Source organism: Alosa sapidissima, chromosome 1 (genome assembly GCF_018492685.1).
Source record: "Alosa sapidissima isolate fAloSap1 chromosome 1, fAloSap1.pri, whole genome shotgun sequence".
NCBI classification, from domain to species: domain Eukaryota; kingdom Metazoa; phylum Chordata; class Actinopteri; order Clupeiformes; family Clupeidae; genus Alosa; species Alosa sapidissima.
The window spans coordinates 1,302,501-1,319,926 of NC_055957.1; the positions used below are offsets into that span (position 1 = coordinate 1,302,501).

General features: G+C 48.4%; 1 long non-coding RNA gene across 1 annotated transcript; it reads right to left on the bottom strand.

The window, feature by feature from the left end:
• Positions 1–4,630: 4,630 nt before the first annotated feature.
• On the bottom strand, positions 4,631–6,210 carry LOC121705486. The gene is made up of 3 exons (XR_006030810.1): positions 6,064–6,210; positions 5,068–5,132; positions 4,631–4,662 (listed from the first exon to the last, which is right to left on the bottom strand). It is a non-coding gene; the product is annotated as an uncharacterized LOC121705486 (long non-coding RNA).
• Positions 6,211–17,426: the final 11,216 nt, after the last annotated feature.

The window sequence follows — 17,426 nt, forward strand, 5'->3', positions numbered from 1 at the left end:
CATGTCTGAGTGTGTGTGTGTGTGTGTATGTATGTGTGTATGTGCGTGTACATGTCTGAGTGTTTGTGTGTGTGTGTGTGTGTGTGTGTGTGTACACGCCTGAGGTCTGAGAGTGTGTGTGTGTGTGTATGTGTGTGTACATGTCTGAGTGTGTGTGAGAGGTAGACAGTGGTCTGTAAAATGATCTACATACTAACAGATTTGCTGTAATATGGTAAATATTGTTGCTGAATCCTCTAAATACCTTCAGCCATATTGCTGTGACTAATCAATTAATCAATAATCATTATAGAATACAACCTCAGTAAACATATTCACACTCACTCAAGAGTCCAATACTCACGTGACTCTTTTTGATGCTTTGACCACTGGCAGCATCCTCAGCAGGCCTGCATCTGATGAGGTGAACTCAATCTCCCATAATCCTCCAGGTTAAACTCCTCCAGTTCCTGGTCTGACAGCAGCAGCACAAAGGCCAGAGCTGACAGCTGGGAAAGAGAGTTCTCTTCTGGATTCATCATCCTTCCTCAAGCAGTCCTGGACCTCCTGCACCAGAGAGTGGTCATTCAGTTCATTCAGGCAGTGGAACAGGTTGAGGCATCTCTCTGGGTCGGTAGCTTCTCTGATCTGATGCTTGATGTACTCCACTGTTTCCACCGTTTCCTCTGTGTTCAGTGATCTGCTTCCTGTCTGTGTTCAGTGATCTGCTTCCTGTTCTCATTCCACTGCAGCCTGGTGTAGGTCACGTAGTGTGTTAGTGCTGAGCAGTGAGGAAAGCTGAGAGGTCTGGTGTTGCTCAGGGGCATTTCTGTCTCTCTTGCTAACGTGCAGAAACACATACAGAGCTGCTAGAAACTCCTGGATGCTCAGATGAACAAAGCAGAACACTTTCCCCTGGTACAGCCCAGCCTCCTCTCTGAAGATCTGAGTGCACACTCCTGAGTACACTAATGCTTGTGTGACATCGATGCTGCACTCTCTCAGGTCCTCCTCGTAGAAGATCAGATGGCCCTTCTCCAGCTGCTGAAAAGCCAGTTTCCCCAGGGACAGAATGGTCTTCAGGTGTGTTTCCACATCAGGGGCTTCATACTTCTGACTCCTGTGTTTTGTTTGTATGATCAGGAAGTGTGTGTACATTTGAGTCAAAGACTTTGGAATCTCTCTCCTCTCTGCTTTCAGTCAGGATGAACTCCAGAACACTGGCTGCCATCCAGCAGAAGACTGGAATGTGGCACATGATGTAAAGGCTCCTGCATGACTTCAGGTGTGTGATGATTCTGCTGGCCAGCTGCTCATCTGTGATTCTCTTCCTGAAGTACTCCTCCTTCTGAGGGTCATTGAAACCTCGGACTTCTGTTACCTAGTCCACACACTCTGGAGGGATTTGATTGGCTGCTGCTGGTCGGGAGGTGACCCAAACAAGAGCAGAAGGAAGCAAATTGCCCTGGATCAGGTTTGTGAGAAGGAGGCAGATTGTGTTGTGTTGTAGATGCATTAATTCTGCTGGAAATCCAGAGGGAGTCTGTTTTCGTCCAGACCATCAAAGATGAAAGCAATATTACACCTGTCATGGTTGTAGAAGATAATGTCCCTTGTTTCACCGAAGAAATGATGAATGAGGTCCATAAGGGTCCATAAGGGTGATGTCTTTGTACTTCATCAGGTTCAGCTCCCGAAAAGGAAGAGGAAATATGAAGTGGACATCTTGATTGGCTGTTCCTTCAGCCCAGTCCAGAATGAACTTATGCACAGAGACGGTTTTTCCAATGCCAGCCACTCCCTTTGTCAGCACAGTTGCCTGATTTCGCGACAACTTTTCTAAATTGCGATGGAAGTTGCGGTGTTTTTAGCTGTTTGTTGCAAAGAAATTGCGGGAGGAAGTGAAAATTGCAAAAATAGTTGTGATTTTTTTTTTTTATTATTTTTTAATTGAGGGCAATTAAGGTTAGTAAGACGAAAATAACACTGATCATCTTGATGCTTATTAAAAAGGGTAAGTAAAGGTAAATAGTAAGGGTTACAGAAAATCAAAGTAGGCCTACTCTATTTGTGTAAATACTTTGACTGGGGTAATTCACAAAGCAGTATAACCTTTTGTAGAACTGTCCAATAAAGACAGCCCCCTAAAAAGATGGCATCATGTCATGTTTCAATACATTCATATATGTTGTAATTCAAGTTCATATATTTGTAATAATTCATATTCTGTGACTTGAATAATTACTAATAGCCATTATTGATTTAAACTATTAGACTACACTTTTCTTTAATGTTATTACATTGGTGGTGTGTACGTCTAATTGACTGCCTGCCACTTTAAGGACGTGAGAGTAGCGTAATTCACCTATTTCACGCCGCCATTTTGAATATCGATAAGCCGTAAACCCACTTCCGGTTAACAATGTCTTATGGAGAAACTAATGTTATCGGAGCTATCTACAAGTTTACAAGGACTTTGCGGCATCTGCCAAATACTAATCGGTCACTTTTTTTGAAGGGGGCGCGTTGGCCAAATAATATTAAAAAGATTCAACACAAATGGCTATGTTTGTCAACAAAAACGTTGTCTAGAGTATGCATCAATAATTGACAAACAAACGCTACCTACCCTGTTTTTCGCGCTAAACGTCACTGAAGCCTAGTTGATTGAAGGATGACATCTTACTTGCAACAGTGTCGATGTCTGAGACCTGGGCGATGTTTGAGCATCTTGCAATGTTAATAACAAATGCACCTTCCTGTGTAGACTACAGTAAGGAGCCAAACTTGTGAAAGTTAGGTGTGTTTTATGGGGAAATGTTTTGGATATCATATAAATGATGGTCATATGAAGGACAGATATACACACGAGGCATTTAATCAATGATATACCAGCTTGGCTTTTTATGTAAGCTTGCCTTTTATGTAGTGTGAGGGCTCTGTCGGGGATCAGTGCCCCACAGGGCTACAGGCAGGCCAGCAAAGGCAGATGAGGGGCATAGTATTGGATGGGCGGTACTTCCTGAGAGCAGTGCGTTAGGAAGCTCCGCCCCCCAGGTGTCTGTGCCTGTCTCTGGCCAGGTGCAGAGGGTTAGTCAGGCAATTAGCTGCCTTTTTAAAGCCCAACAGGACAAACCTCAGGCAGACTGGCTTGGACTTAAGAAGAGTGGAGACCAGACGTCAAGGCCAGTCTCAGGTGGAACGTGGCTGAAGCGGAACGTGGCTGAAGCGGAACGTGGCTGAAGCGATTGTGCTACTGGAAGCTACGACGGCTGGAACAGGAAAGAGGGCCTGAAGAACCGTGAACAACCAAGACAACCAATAGGGCTGGGTGACAAGGTCAGTGGCAGGGACTGAACTCCCCCCTAACGTTGTCTTGTGTCTCTCTCTCTCTCTCTCCTTTGTCTCAGAAGCCGACACGAGTCCTCTGACTGCCTCAGTCCAGCACTGAAGATTTGAGTTGAACTTTGCTCCCCATCCCTTTTCCCCACACATTATAAATAAATTCCTAAGTTTGTTTCACTGCAACCTCTGCGTCTGACTGCTTTGTTCCGATTGGTTGACCCACTACTCTGCCCTGCACGGCCGGGCGGCCACAGTAGGTACATTGTAAAAGGCAATCTTACATAAAAAGCCAAGCTGATATATAATTGATTAAATGCCTTGTGTGTATGTGTCCTTCATATGACCATAATTTGTATGATATCCAAAACATTTCCCCATAGAAACACGCATAAGTAGCAAATTGTTGCAACACTATGGAAGACAAAGCTCTTATTTCTTTCCTAAAAGTTTTAGTTGTTGTTCCACAAGTTAAGGTTCAGAAACTTTTGCTAATATGTTCCACTCACCGTGCTATTACTAACACCACTTCGGCCAGCAAGACTGCGGGGATATGCTGTTTTGTGTTGGTAGAGGACTCTGTAATCACATTGTTGCACATGCTACGCACTCAGGTAAACGTAACCTAACCAGTTGGTCATTAAAAAAACAAAAACATTGGGACGCTGCAGAGTAAAATCCACATTATATATGCCCTATAAAAGGTTAGTGTCAAAGTAACAAGTAAACAAGAAACATATTTTATTGAAAAACTTGTGGACATCATAGAAATACACAACATGGAACAATACATGAACACCCAAAATGAACACAATGAACAAACTATAAACCAATTATATATATATATATATATATATACACATATACACACACACACCCAGAGCCTCAGGCTCACAGCAAGCCATGAGGTCCTTGCTGCCAGGAGAGATGAGACCCAGCAGTGGTTGGCAGGGAGGATCCTCAAGGGAACGTGGCAAACCGCAGATATGCGGCAGGGGCTGGAGCCAGAAGTGCTCCACCACTACGCGGATCTCTGGTAGGTCAAGGTCTCCCACTGCAGCATCGTTATGATACATCTGGGTGCAAGCCTAGATTGTCAGGTGGTTGATCCTTTGCAGGTTCCCCACTTTGTACTAATGGAGGTGAAATGGCCAGACATCACCAGCATCACGAGGCACCTCACATCAACTTCGTTGGGGGGAAACCTCAACTAAAAATGAGTCACCGGAATTTCACCCAGGTGCAAGGTCAGCTTGCGGTCACTGGTGTGACAGTCACTGACACCAAGTCAGACATTTCCGTGTAGAGAGGATTTGGTGAGACGAGTCCTTCATTGAAGTTCTGAAAGACAAATTAGATATTTTTTATCGTTCCACATTTATGGACGTATTTCTTCAATAGTATATGTGTGTCAAAAGTCAAAGTCTGCTTTATTGTCAATTTCTTCACATGTCAAGACATGCAAAGAGATCGAAATTGCGTTTCCTACTATCCCACGGTGGAGACAAGACATAAGTGTGTGTGTGTGTGCATGCGTGCGTGCTTTGTTCAATTTTCAATTTGTCTGTTTTACAATTATTCTGTTGATCAGCATGTGGGCGTGCATGTGTGTGTGACATATTTCTCGATGTATTTTCTTGATTTCGGATTCAGTGATTATTACTAACAACTTAGCATGTGGGAGTGTATGGGTGCGTGCGTATGCATATATAAGAGCAGTTTTACAATTAAGTTTAGTGAAAATACTCATGTGACAACACCAGCACCTCCAGTTCCACTATCCTCGTGTGAGCTGCATCCAATGCACCTACCTGATGTAAACAAATTGACAAGTAGAGAAAAAGTAGAGAAATAATGAAACAGATCACAGCACCTCTTTAAACTCAGTCCATATCAAGAATAGCTTATTTTCCTGATGCTGACATCCTGCTAAACTGTAAACAACAATGCTTATTCATTAATTACGATACACTACAATTACTGTAGTGTGCAATGATGACATACTGTAGTAAGTTATTGAGTGCTGTGACACAAAATAACATCCCAATAATCTGTTTTTCAGTAAAAGGTGTATGAAATATAAATGTATGAAATAATCTCTTGTTTAGTTTAAAACAGACACACTAACACAATTTGCTGTCTAAACCTAGCTAACATTACTATCTATATATCTTTGCTTTGTTACCTAGGGCTATTGGCTCTGTGCAGCACTAGAGACAAACTCCACGTAGTGCATGTAGGCGGATGGAAGCTAAAATCACGTAAATATCTACTTGAAACAGAGCAGACTGGCACACAGCAGTGCTCCTTGGAGCTGCCCACGGGTTTAAGAAGCGTAAAACACTTACAGCAACTGAAGCATTCATCTTTAGGTGTAAAAGCGATTACAACGAGCAAGAAACGTGTGCCGTTCACCCACCATAACACAAACACAAAGTTCGTCTTTCATGTCATGCCGTAGGCTGGTGTATTTAGGAAAAAGGTGGAAGCTAAAATTGCGTTTAAATATCTACTTGAAACCGAGCAGACTGGCACACATCAGGGCTAATCAGTCACCCGTGGTTTTAAGAAGCTTAACACTTGTACATTGTAATGTTATTTCTTAAGTTTTTGGTACAATTTAAGTACTCATTATCTAGTGCACAGAGCCAGTAAAATCCTCCAAATAAACATAATGTATATGCAAATGTACACCTGGCTATTTATCTCCTTGCCAGTTCATCTACTCAGATCAAATCTTACCAGGGGATGGTCGTGCGTCGTAGTCGTGGTCCGTAGCTAAGCTAGCTAGCAACACCAACTTCGTTTCCACAAGGTTGTTGGACTTCATGAACATCAAACCCCAGTATCTCAGTTGTCCTCTCAAAAACAGACTTCCTGGCTTGGGTTGTCAGAGACCCATGAAAAAACAAAAGGTACCGCGTCTTGTTTAACTCTGGTTTGTTAAAACCACTAGGTGTTTTGTACAGGTCACTGCTATGGAAATGCATACTAGAAACGACTGTGCTATTAGAGACGTTAAACAGTGGGCCTTCCTCTGTCCTGATGGCTTGAATCCATTTTCTTCGATGGTCCACATTGCGGGGAAAATTATGAAAGCTCAAATATGGTTGTTTTTATCTGCTGTTGGTACACAGAGGTACATAATAGCGCCTTGTGCAAATCATCTGTGCTATTGCCATTCACCGTGAACGGTGTTCCGAATGACCGGAAGTAGCGATCCGTCTTAACGTAGCAAAACGGAAGAGACGCCATTTTTAGATGAGATAGGCTTATTACATTTCTAAGTGGATTGGAAGGCTTGCATCTCACTGTGTTCGGCTACGAGTGGAAATAACTTTTTGCATAGTGCATTACGATATGTGGATGGAATTCGGGATGTTTCTATGTCATTAGTTAAAATAAATGTTAAAAAATAACTCGAATGAAGGCATTCTTGGATCACAGAAGAGGTAAATGTCTTGCAATGTTATTAATTTCTATGATTTTGGTAGCACTACACAACTGAGCCCACAAGCTAGCAAACATGACACGAGCTAAAAAACATCTCCAGGTGTAAACGTTTGCCAATGGGTTGCATACTGTAGCCTCAAATGTCAGTAAAAGTAGGCCTTAATTAACTTACTTTCATAGCCTAGGTAGGTTAGCAACACCAGGTTGAGAGATGCGCAAGTAAAGCAGATCATTAACGTTAGCCTTCTATTTATTGTCATTAAAACTGCAGAGGAGTGAACATAGGGCAGTCTCTGGTGTCTGCAGAAGTGAGTGTGGCATCTGACTTAATATTCTGCACGAGGGACTGTTGTGGTAGGTGACATTTCATGGGGAAACCATGATTGATCAAATTTGCGAAAAAGTTGCGGTGTTTGGACAAAATTGTGAGGTCGCCCAGAATTCACGAGGATTTGCTGAATTTGCGTTAATTGTTGCGATCGCAACATCGCGAATTCCTGGAGGGACTGAGTAATGCAATGTAGAGCTACACCTTCCTCAGTTCCAGGGGTGTGAGGAGACCGTTCAGCTCATTCGTGGTAGTCCTTGAGCAAGGCAGTTGTTCTGGGGAGATATAAAATAAATAAATGAATAAAAAGGGATTTGAGATGCATCTTGTTTTTGTTAGAGTGAATTACATGTGAATAATACAGTGTTGGGCAAGCTACTTAGGAATTGTAGTGAGCAAAACTATCAGTTACTCTGCCATGAATAAAACTTCACTACACAAAACTACCACCCCAGTCAAATGTAGCAAGCTTAGTAACACAAACACAGCAGTAGGCTAGTTCACTACATAGGAAGCTACTGTCGTGGAAATCTATCCACTTCCAAAAACCTCCAATCCAACTAGCACTCTGATGTCAAAGACCCGAAGGAGAACACCAAGACGAGAGAAGCTGAAGACTGTTGATCCTTTATTCACCGTATTGCAGTGATAATACAATCCAAACAGAGTCAGGACTGGACCGTCAGGCAATAGAGTGGTGAGTGGCAGCTGCTACCCCGATGAGATCTGATCTGAATGTGCCTGAGCTCTCTCCTTTATACTCTCGGGGGCCTGGGAGGCGTTCCTATCCCCAGGAACGTCACCAGGCCCCTTTTAGCCAATCAGAGCGTTTTGGGACCTGAGATATTGGTGGAAACTCCTCCTCATATAGACATTAAAAAATGTGTGTTGCTAGGCAGAATGCATGTGTCCAGGTTCTATGTGTAATCTGTTGCCAGGCAGGGTACGTTTTGATTTGGTTCTATGTGTCACTTCAACATCTGGTTTCACTTCCTCTCTCTGGAAGTCCCTGCTTGTCCTTTTCTGCTAGCCCCTTCTATTTCCACTCTTTGACTTCCAGTAAATGTTTTGCATACCAGCCACTCTTAGCCTTTTGACCGTTCCAGTCTCATGACTTCCAGTAAATGTTTGCATAACAGGCAGACTACATGTTCCAGTACATTGTTTGCATAACAGCTGCACAAACTATTTCCAGTACACGTTTGCATAACAGCTGCACAATGACTGCCAGTAAATGTTTGCATATTAAATGGAAGGTCTCCTTACTAGACCAGTACACACACACAAGCATTATTATTAAATGCGTCTAGATAATATCACCACATATTCCCCCCTTCGAGGCTAAATTAGCCTCGCTATGCAGCATAAGCATCATTTAAACAAAGGAGTGTGTCATAACCTCGTATATTGTCATGACACCTCAGGCTATGTGCACATGAGCGAGTTACAGGGGAATAGTGTCTACTACTACAAACCTTATTGCGCACGTAAAATCTTAAACCTTATAACTAGTAAATGTGTTGGCATCATTGCCTTTACGAGAGTAAATATCATAAGCAAGCCCTGGACGCCCAGATCAAGTGACAGAAAGACCAATTCCTTGTTACGAACATATGGCTAGGACCCGAGACGGATTTGTCCCCAAAGCGGCTAATGTGCTAGTCACTTTGAGCATAAAGAAATTTCATGCAACGGCCATTGGTGCCAAATCGGAGTTACATAACAGCTTCATGATCCTATTCGTCACTTGCCCATCCCCTAATGGCTCCTTTAGTAAGCGATATATATGTATATGGCCCTTTTCTGGCCTTTAGGCGTCACACTACACCCCCCTTTGTTACTCGCATCGTCATCCCCTTTTCTCCTCCGGAGTCCTCCGGGCATTCACACTAGCGTGAGAATGGGTGAGCACACCGGCCGCAGGCGCGCTACACCGAGGGGACGGGCCGCCATGCTCTGCCTTAGGTTGCCCCTGCTGGCCAATGGGGTCGTACCCGTCCTCGAGCGCTGACCGCGCCACACACCTGCCACACCACTAGGCGGGCCAGGTCCGGCGTGCGGCAACCTGGGGTGAGGTGATCACTTCTAGTAGCAAGCTTTGGTTACGTCTATCCAGATTTGGATGGCCTTGCAGTGGAGGGCTAAACCTCCATAAAACCTAAGTTACCGTCTATGAATAGCGAAGCACTGAGATATAAAATTGGAACCAAGGTCACTTAAGGCGACTCATTCGTATCAGGTCACAGCCCATAATACCCCTTGACTCCAGTATCTTGACTCTGTCACCTGGGCGTGCAGTCACGTGCTTTGTAAATTACCTGTCAGTGTTGTGTATGTGAGTGCGCGTCAGTGTGTGTGTAGAGGTGGGTGACTCGCAGGACCCCACCCCTACTCGTATATATTCGGGAGAGGGAATTCCGGGGGAGGGAACTCCTGCCCCGAATTCCTTTCCATTGTATAACCCTCGTTGAATTCGTCTTCCATTATTCGTCTCACACTAGTTTGTACTAAAAGGATCCTCTCACTCGCATCCTCCTCGTCCCAGGGCATCCTTATGTTTTGGACCACTAGTTGTCTAGCGACCACTTTGGAGCAACCCTTACCACAACATTGAGTAATACAGCAAAACATTCCTACCACTAAGGCTGCTCCAAACAATAACTTTCCCAGAAATGCTACAATCTTACCCCCCCATGACCCAAAGGTGTCCGTTAGCCACCGGGTTACGGGGGCAAAAATATCCGGGATTCCAGCAAATGTCGGTGTCAATCCAGAGTTCTCGTGGGCCTCCCTGTTGACGGCCTTGAGCCTGTTCATCGCGTTTGTGAAGTCATCCATGTTCTCGCCTTCACCTGGGACGTACGTACAGCATGAGTCTGTTCCGACGATTGCGCACACTCCACCTTCCTTTGCCAGTATCCAGTCCACCGCTATCCTGGTTTCCATTGCCATTTTTGTGGTGGCGTTCAGCCTTCTATCAAGCGCGCTGAACGCCTCTACTGTGGCATTCATGAACCGTAGGGCGTTGTAGTGGATGTAGTTGATCCATTGAACATTCTTGGCGATGCCTATGGATGCTCCGTAGACGGGGATGGCGGCTTCAAATCCGGCGAGCACCTCGTCTCGTGCTTTGAACTGTCTTGGGACGAAGTGGGGCTGTCCGAATGTGTCCATATATACTCCATTGTCGGCGTCCCTCCGACTTCTCCTCAAGTTCCCTTCTACGGGTGTCTGCTGGTTGCGCCCTGGGCCGGTCGAGTTCAACGTTGAGTTACATTCTGACCAGGGGACTATGTAGGTTTGCTGGGCCAGGGTGACCCTTGCACACTTTCCCCTCCAGCGTTTCGGAAGGGTGTTTCGCAGTCCCCATCGTCTTCCACAGGCCCACCATAAGTCTGCCAGCGGAACATCCCGTTCGTCCGTCCAGTTTACACCCAACATCGTGATGTTTGCTTCGACTCCAATCCTCTTCCCGTTTTCGCTCCTCTCTACTAGGCGAAACAAGTAGTTGTTGGATTCGTGGACCCACTTTGCTGCGCAGCGTCCTTCAAACGCTCCTACATCCGTCGGGCCTCCTTTGACCATGCCTTCAAAGGGGGGCGCTTCAAAACATTCAAACTCTACGTCTTCTGGTATGTCATAAACGCGGTGGGTTTTCCTTGCTACCCTGGCTCCTATGCCTGGGTAGTCTTTTGCACATCTCGCCTCATTTTGTTTGGTCTTGTGCCTTTCCTTTCCTTCTCTCAGTTCTGCAGATGAGGGGCCTATGCCAGTCCCCCACTTACGTAACTTCTCACTTCCTAATTGCTCAAGACATGCAAAGGGAGACAGCTTGTCTTCTTTGTACTGCCTTCCCGACGTTCGATATACCGCATCCTCTTCTCCACTTCCTGGCGCTGGTAGTATGGCCAGCTTGGGTCTCACTGCTGAGCACACATAACACCCTCCTTCTGGCTTCACTGTCTTTGCTGTGTATTTGGCCCATTGCATCCATGAATTGTCCTCCCACTCCTCCAGAGCGCTTGTTGATCTCTTCCTTCTTCCTTTGGCCTGAGTCCCCTCAGTCTGGTTCTTTGACAGGTTTTCTTGAAGCGTGCTTGTACTGTTTTCTGGAAGCGTGCTTGTACTATTTTCTGGAAGCGTGCTTGTACTATTTTCTGGAAGCGTGCTTGTACTATTTTCTGGAAGCGTGCTTGTACTATTTACATTTTTGCTCTCATTCTTGCTTTGAGTCGTCGCACTGTCCAGCTTGCTTTGAGTCGTTGCACTGTCCAGCTTGCTTTGAGTCGTTGCACTGTCCAGCACCGGGAGGTATTCGTTACTTCCCGATGCTTCTGACTCTGGGGTGGGCATCCCATCTCCTAATTCCCCTATGTACAGAGTATTGTTCGTGTCTAGGGCTCTGTCGTCGAGCAGCTCCCCTTCGTCCCCTCGCAGAGTGTTATTGGGGGCGGCAGTCCGTACCCCCTCCGTCGCTTTCGTCGTCCTCTGGGAATCTCTGGAGGGGCCAATTGATGGCCTCCTCGAAGCCCCCCGTCCAGTGGGCATCGAGGGAGTCGTCCAGGCCGATCTCTTGGAGTACTCGTCTTGTCTCTTGGCTGGTCCCTGGGTGGCTGTCCCCGAAGTGGGGGCCACCCGTGAGGTGCCCTGAGTCCGTCGGCCTCTCCACAGGCTCCGCAGGAAGCTGCGAGCCCTGTCGAGGAGGTGTCCGGGGGGGAGGCGTAAGGACAGCGGGTAGCCTGAGCGCGTCGAGGGCCTCAGCGATCTCTGCGGCGGATGGCTGTGCTCCAGTCTGGTCGTCGGCGGGGGCGTCGGCTGGGTACGGGTAATCCCAGTCGGCGTAGAAGTCTCCAAAGTCGATGGTGTCGTTCCCTTGCTGGTGTGGCGGTGGCGGTGCTTCTTCCCTCGACCTCGGCGTTTCTTCGGCGTCACTCTCCGTGAGGTCGGGTGTGGTCGCGGCCCGAGAGTGGGCTGTGGGGTCAGCTGGTGGACCACCGCTGGTCGAAGCGGTGGCAGGTCTGGATACTTGGGATTCGGGAGTGGCTCCCACTTCAGGTGGATGTCGCCTTCCCATCCTCGAGCCTGGCTCGGCTCCAGCATCGCCAGCACCTGTAGGCACAGATAGGGGAGGGAGAACAGCAGGCACCCTAGGTACATTCCGCCCAGGGTCATCAGCAGGAGTCGGCAGTATCCTCCGCCTCGTACTCCTACGCGCACCTGGTCCTCCCCTTTGTTCCCCACCACCATCATCCTCCCCGGGGGAGTCTGGTGGGGGTCCTGGCGGGCCCTGGTCCCCGTCATTGTCTTCCACCTCCTCTGGACCTCTCGCTCCTTCTGGTGGCACCGCCCTGTAACAAGAGTTAAGGTGATACCACAAATCTGATCCTTGCACTCTTACCGCCCGGGGGGTAGCCTGGGTCACTCGGTAGGGCCCTTCTGCCCTGGGGTCGAGACACGACCTCTTAAACACCCTCAGGTATACCCAGTCTCCCACTTGGATCGGTCCGGGCTCAGTCCTCCGCTCCCGAGCTCTTTCTCTTCTCTTCTGCTCGTTGAAAACTGCCCTGTGAACTTGAGAAAGCTGTTTAATGTAACTGCTTACTTCCTGTTCTAGAATTTCCAGCGGAGGCCTCTGATCCCCTCTGAACCGTGGTGTGGGCATTGCCCGCCCCGTCACCATCTCGTGCGGGGTCAGATGCGTGGTTCGATTTTTTTCGCAACGCATTTTCATCAGCGCGATTGGCAGCGCGTCAACCCAATTTAAGTTTGGCAGATTTGGATCGTCATGTGCGCTTTGGACGATCTTCGCTATCTTATTTTTCAGCGTGCCGTTCGCCCTCTCAACCATCCCCTGGGACTGCGGGTGGTAAACACAACCAAACCGAGTCTTGATGCACAGCGCCTGCGCAATCTTTTTCCACGTGTTGGCCGTAAACGCTCGGCCATTGTCGCTACTGATTATTTCTGGGATCCCAAACCTGGGTATCACTTCCCTTGCTAGGAATCGAATCACCGTTTTCTCGTCCTGCCCTCGGCTTGGACAGGCTTCTACCCATCGTGAGTAGCGGCATATTATCACCAGCACGTGTTTGTACGCGTTTACCGTTCGACCCATGTCGATGTAGTCCATTACCAGGTGTTTGAACGGTCCCTCTGGGAGTGGCACGTGTCCCAGGGGCCGTGGTCCTATGCCTATTGTTATGTTGTTTCTGTAATTGTGCGTGGCACAGGTGTGGCAATTTCTTAGCACGTAATTGATGCGATCTTGAAGGTATGGGGCCCAGAACCCTTTGTCAAGTATCTGCCGCTTGACCTCCCCCCTTGCGCAATGATCCACATCATGCGCATCATGAATGAGGAGATCAAGGAGTCTACTTGGGGCCACCACCCTTCCATCATGACTCCTCCACACCCCATTTCTGCCTTTCGACGCACCCCTTTCCTCCCACAGCAGTGTTTCGGCACGCGGTGCCTCACTCTGTGCGTCTTTGATAGCGCTAAGCGTGAGCATGGGATCCACAATTCTAAGCGTTCGTCCGTCAGGCAGGGTTCGAACCACTGGGGCTTGTATTACTGTGTCGGTTGCCGTGAAAAAACGATCAATTACGCCTGGCGAGTACCTGGCCTCACAGGGCTTGTCCCCGCACTCGGGGCAACTGGCCCTCTGGCATAGCGCGCAACAGGCGGGATCTACCTGGTGCTTGTGGTCGTCATCGCACCATTGGGAGCACCACATACATGTGTTGTAAGGGTAGGGGCATTTTGTAGGGCAGGGCACGCTGTGCCCCGTCCTGTTGAGCAGTATTTTATGTGGTTCGTTATCCTGTGGAGATTTAGGGGCGGCGTTTGACTTTCTAGCCTCCAATGCCGCTTCCTTTGCTGCCTCATCTGCCTGTGCATTCCCTAGAGTAATGTAGTCCTGTCCCTTAGTATGCGCCTTGCATTTGCATATTGCCAGCGTCCTTGGACGCATCATCGCCGCTAACAACAACTGAATCTGCTCCAGATGCTGGATGGGGCTCCCATCCGATTTCTTGAACCCTCTCTGTTTCCATTGAGCGCCATGCACATGGCAGACGTTGTGGGCATAGGCGCTGTCCGTGTGTACGGTTGCATCCTGTCCCTCTGCCAGAGAGCACGCTGCTGTCAGCGCCTTTAATTCAGCTAGTTGCGCTGAACATGGTTGTGTGCATGGCTCACTCATAATTGTCGCAAATGTGTCTGGACCTGTCATCTGCACTACGCTGAATCCTGCATGTGTCCTGTTGTCATAGTTATGGCTAGAGCCGTCCACAAAGTAGGTGATTCCTTGTCCTAATGGCTCGCTCTGCAGGTCTTCCCTCAGTTTTGAGAAGGCGATTGAATCAGCCACGCAGTCATGTGGCTCGCCTTCATATTCAAGCGGGATGAGATCCGCCGGGTTTCCCGCGGTGTCACATGCCTTTATGGTGACATCCGGGCAGAGTGACAGGTTGTAGTACCTCAATTGCCTCTGAGGCGTCACACAGAATTTCCCTTGTTCCACTAACTGTGCTATTGCGTGACTGGTGTGTATCACCACTGGCCATCCCATGGTGATGTTAGAGGCTTTGACGTAAGCCGAATATACAGCCTCGAGACCCTGGAAGCATGGGGGGTAGCCCTGGGCCACCGCATCCAGCTTCGAGCTGTAGTAGGCGATCGCTTGTTTGCCGCGTCCATGGCACTGTGTTTGTGCCATAATTGCGGTCATGTACGCGTCTTTTCCTGTTTCCTTCCTGACCGACACGTACAGATAGAAGGGTCTTCCGTAATCCGGCAGTGCAAGTGCCGGTGCTCGCTGTAGCTCTCCTTTGATGCGTTCAAACGCCTCGTTTCCGTCCACTGTCCATGTGAGACGATTCCTCAGGTGGCTGGTTCCAGCCTGCACGATCATGGCTCGTAGTGGGGCTATTTTTTGTTCATAGCACTCCACCCAGTCGCTGCTGAAACCTATGAGTCCAATGAATGACATCATTTGCTTCACCGTGTTTGGCTTTGGTGCCTTGGCAATTGCCCCAATGTGTTCCGGGGCGATGCCCTTGTGCCCATGTGAGATCCGGCGACCCAAGTAGATCACCTGGGGCTGTGCAAATTGTAGCTTTTTCCTTGATGCTTTGTACCCCCCTTCGGCCAGAACGGTCAGCACGTGGATCGTATCCCTTTCACACGTTTCCTGGTCCGGTGAGCATACCAAGACATCGTCAACATACTGCAGAATCGTGCTTTGGCATGTGATGTGCTTTAAGTCCTCCTTGAGGGCTTGGTTGAAGATGTGCGGTGAGTGCTTAAACCCTTGTGGGAGCCTTGTGTACTGGAACGTCTTGCCCTGATATTTGAATGCGAAAAATTCCCTACTTGCGGGGGCCACCCGTATTGTGAAAAATGCTTGAACCAGGTCAATGGCGGAGAACGTTGTTGCACTTGCCGGGATGTTGGTCATTAGTACGTTAGCATGTGGGACGTCCGCCGGATAGTCCTCAATGCGTTCGTTGACGGGTCTGAGGTCCTGGACCATTCTCCATCGCACTCCATCCGCCTTCAGCACGGGAAATATGGGTGTGTTGCACCTTGCGCTTTGGACTTCCTCCAAGACTCCTGCTCCCAGGAGGTCTTCAATTGTCCCTCTTATCCCTTCAGCTGCTTCTGCTGAGATGGGGTACTGTGGCTGGAAAGGCAGCGTCGCTCCTGGTTTCAGTCTGAACTCCACAGGGCTTGCTGACTTGACCAGCCCTATGTCCCCATCTCCTTGTGACCATACCGCAGGCGGCACTTTTCTCAATATTCTCTCTGCCCGTTCGGCGTCTGTCTCTGTCGCCTCTTGCAGCATCATCATTTTCCAGGGGGTCGGTCCCGGCCTCCCTGTCTTCTTGTCCGCCTCGCCGTCTAGGTAGTACTTCTTATATTCCTCCCATTCTAGGTCGGACTTGTCGATGGGCACATGGTTCTCCTTATCCCAGCATCGATATCCTGCTCCCCCCAGCAGGCCATACATGCAGTATGGGTTGCCGTAGGGGCATCCTTTGACGTAGGGTATGTCATAAACCTTCTCCGGGAGATATACTGCTGGTTGTGCTTCCCTTTTCTTCGGGCACCATGACAGGTGTCGCATGTACATGCTCCATTCTGCGTCTTCCTTGCTGAACGGTACGTGTCTCGTTTTGTCCCAGCAGCGGCGCCCCGCTCCCGGGAACAGGCGGTAGAGGCAGAATTGGTTCCCATATGGACATCCGTCAACATAGGGTATCTCCTCTCTCTCCTGCGGTTCTGTGTCCATGATTTCGATTATCTGTGGGACTCCCCACACGGTGACCGGGTTGTCCAATTTTATCCTGAACATTGGCTCTCCTCCTCTACTGACAGCCGTTTGGAGTCGATCATTTCCTGTGTCCTTCCACTTGACGCACAGGGCCTTGAGCATCACTGGGCCCATCTCTCTTGCTCTGTGACCTCTGGCCACTCTTAGAGTAATGTGTGGCATCGTTCCAGGCATGTCGAAGATCAAGCCTAGATCCCATCCTTTCGCAAATTTCACCTCAGCGGCCACTCCTTCCTTGGCCACCACTAGTGCGTGTATGTCGAGTGGGATGCGTCCCCACTTACTCACGTCCCTATGCCATCTTTCCTCTCTTTCCTTGCTTGGCGTTTGGTCGAATTTTATCGTACAATGAAAAGGGCATCTTGGCGTCCTCAGCCGAGCATGAAGGCTGTTTATTTGGAAAGCATACTCGTTGTAGATTACTCGCTCTATGCTTGGTTCCAATTGTCCAATCCAGTAGACCTGGTGAGTTTCAGTTTGAATCGGGGCACTTATCCTTAGGGCCATTTGGGTTGCCAGCCCTGTTATTTGTACTCCTGTTGGGGAACACTCAATTTGGAGTCTTAGGTTGCACAGTGCGTCCCGTCCCAATAGGTTGACGGGCGTGTGCTCTGCTATTAAGACTGGTATCCTGATTTCCTTGTCTTCTATTTGGATCGATACTGGAGCCGTCATTGGAATTAGCTGCGTTTTTCCCGAAAAACCCACTGTCTTCATAAACTTTCCTGAAGATCTGGGGAGGTGTTGGGCATCTTTTGGGTGAAGACAAGTATACGTTGCCCCTGTATCCACTAAACATTTGACTTCCATGCCCTCGATTAGAACCTGCAGCATTGGTTCTGCGTCAGCTCCCCTTGTCAGGGCGGGGAACTGACCCTCCCCTGGGTTTTCTGGGCCTCGTCAATTCCAGTTTCCCCCGTAAGGGGAGACTGGGCCAGAGGGTGCTTGCATTTGCTGTGGGGCTCTCCCTTGTTGGGGAGCATAGTT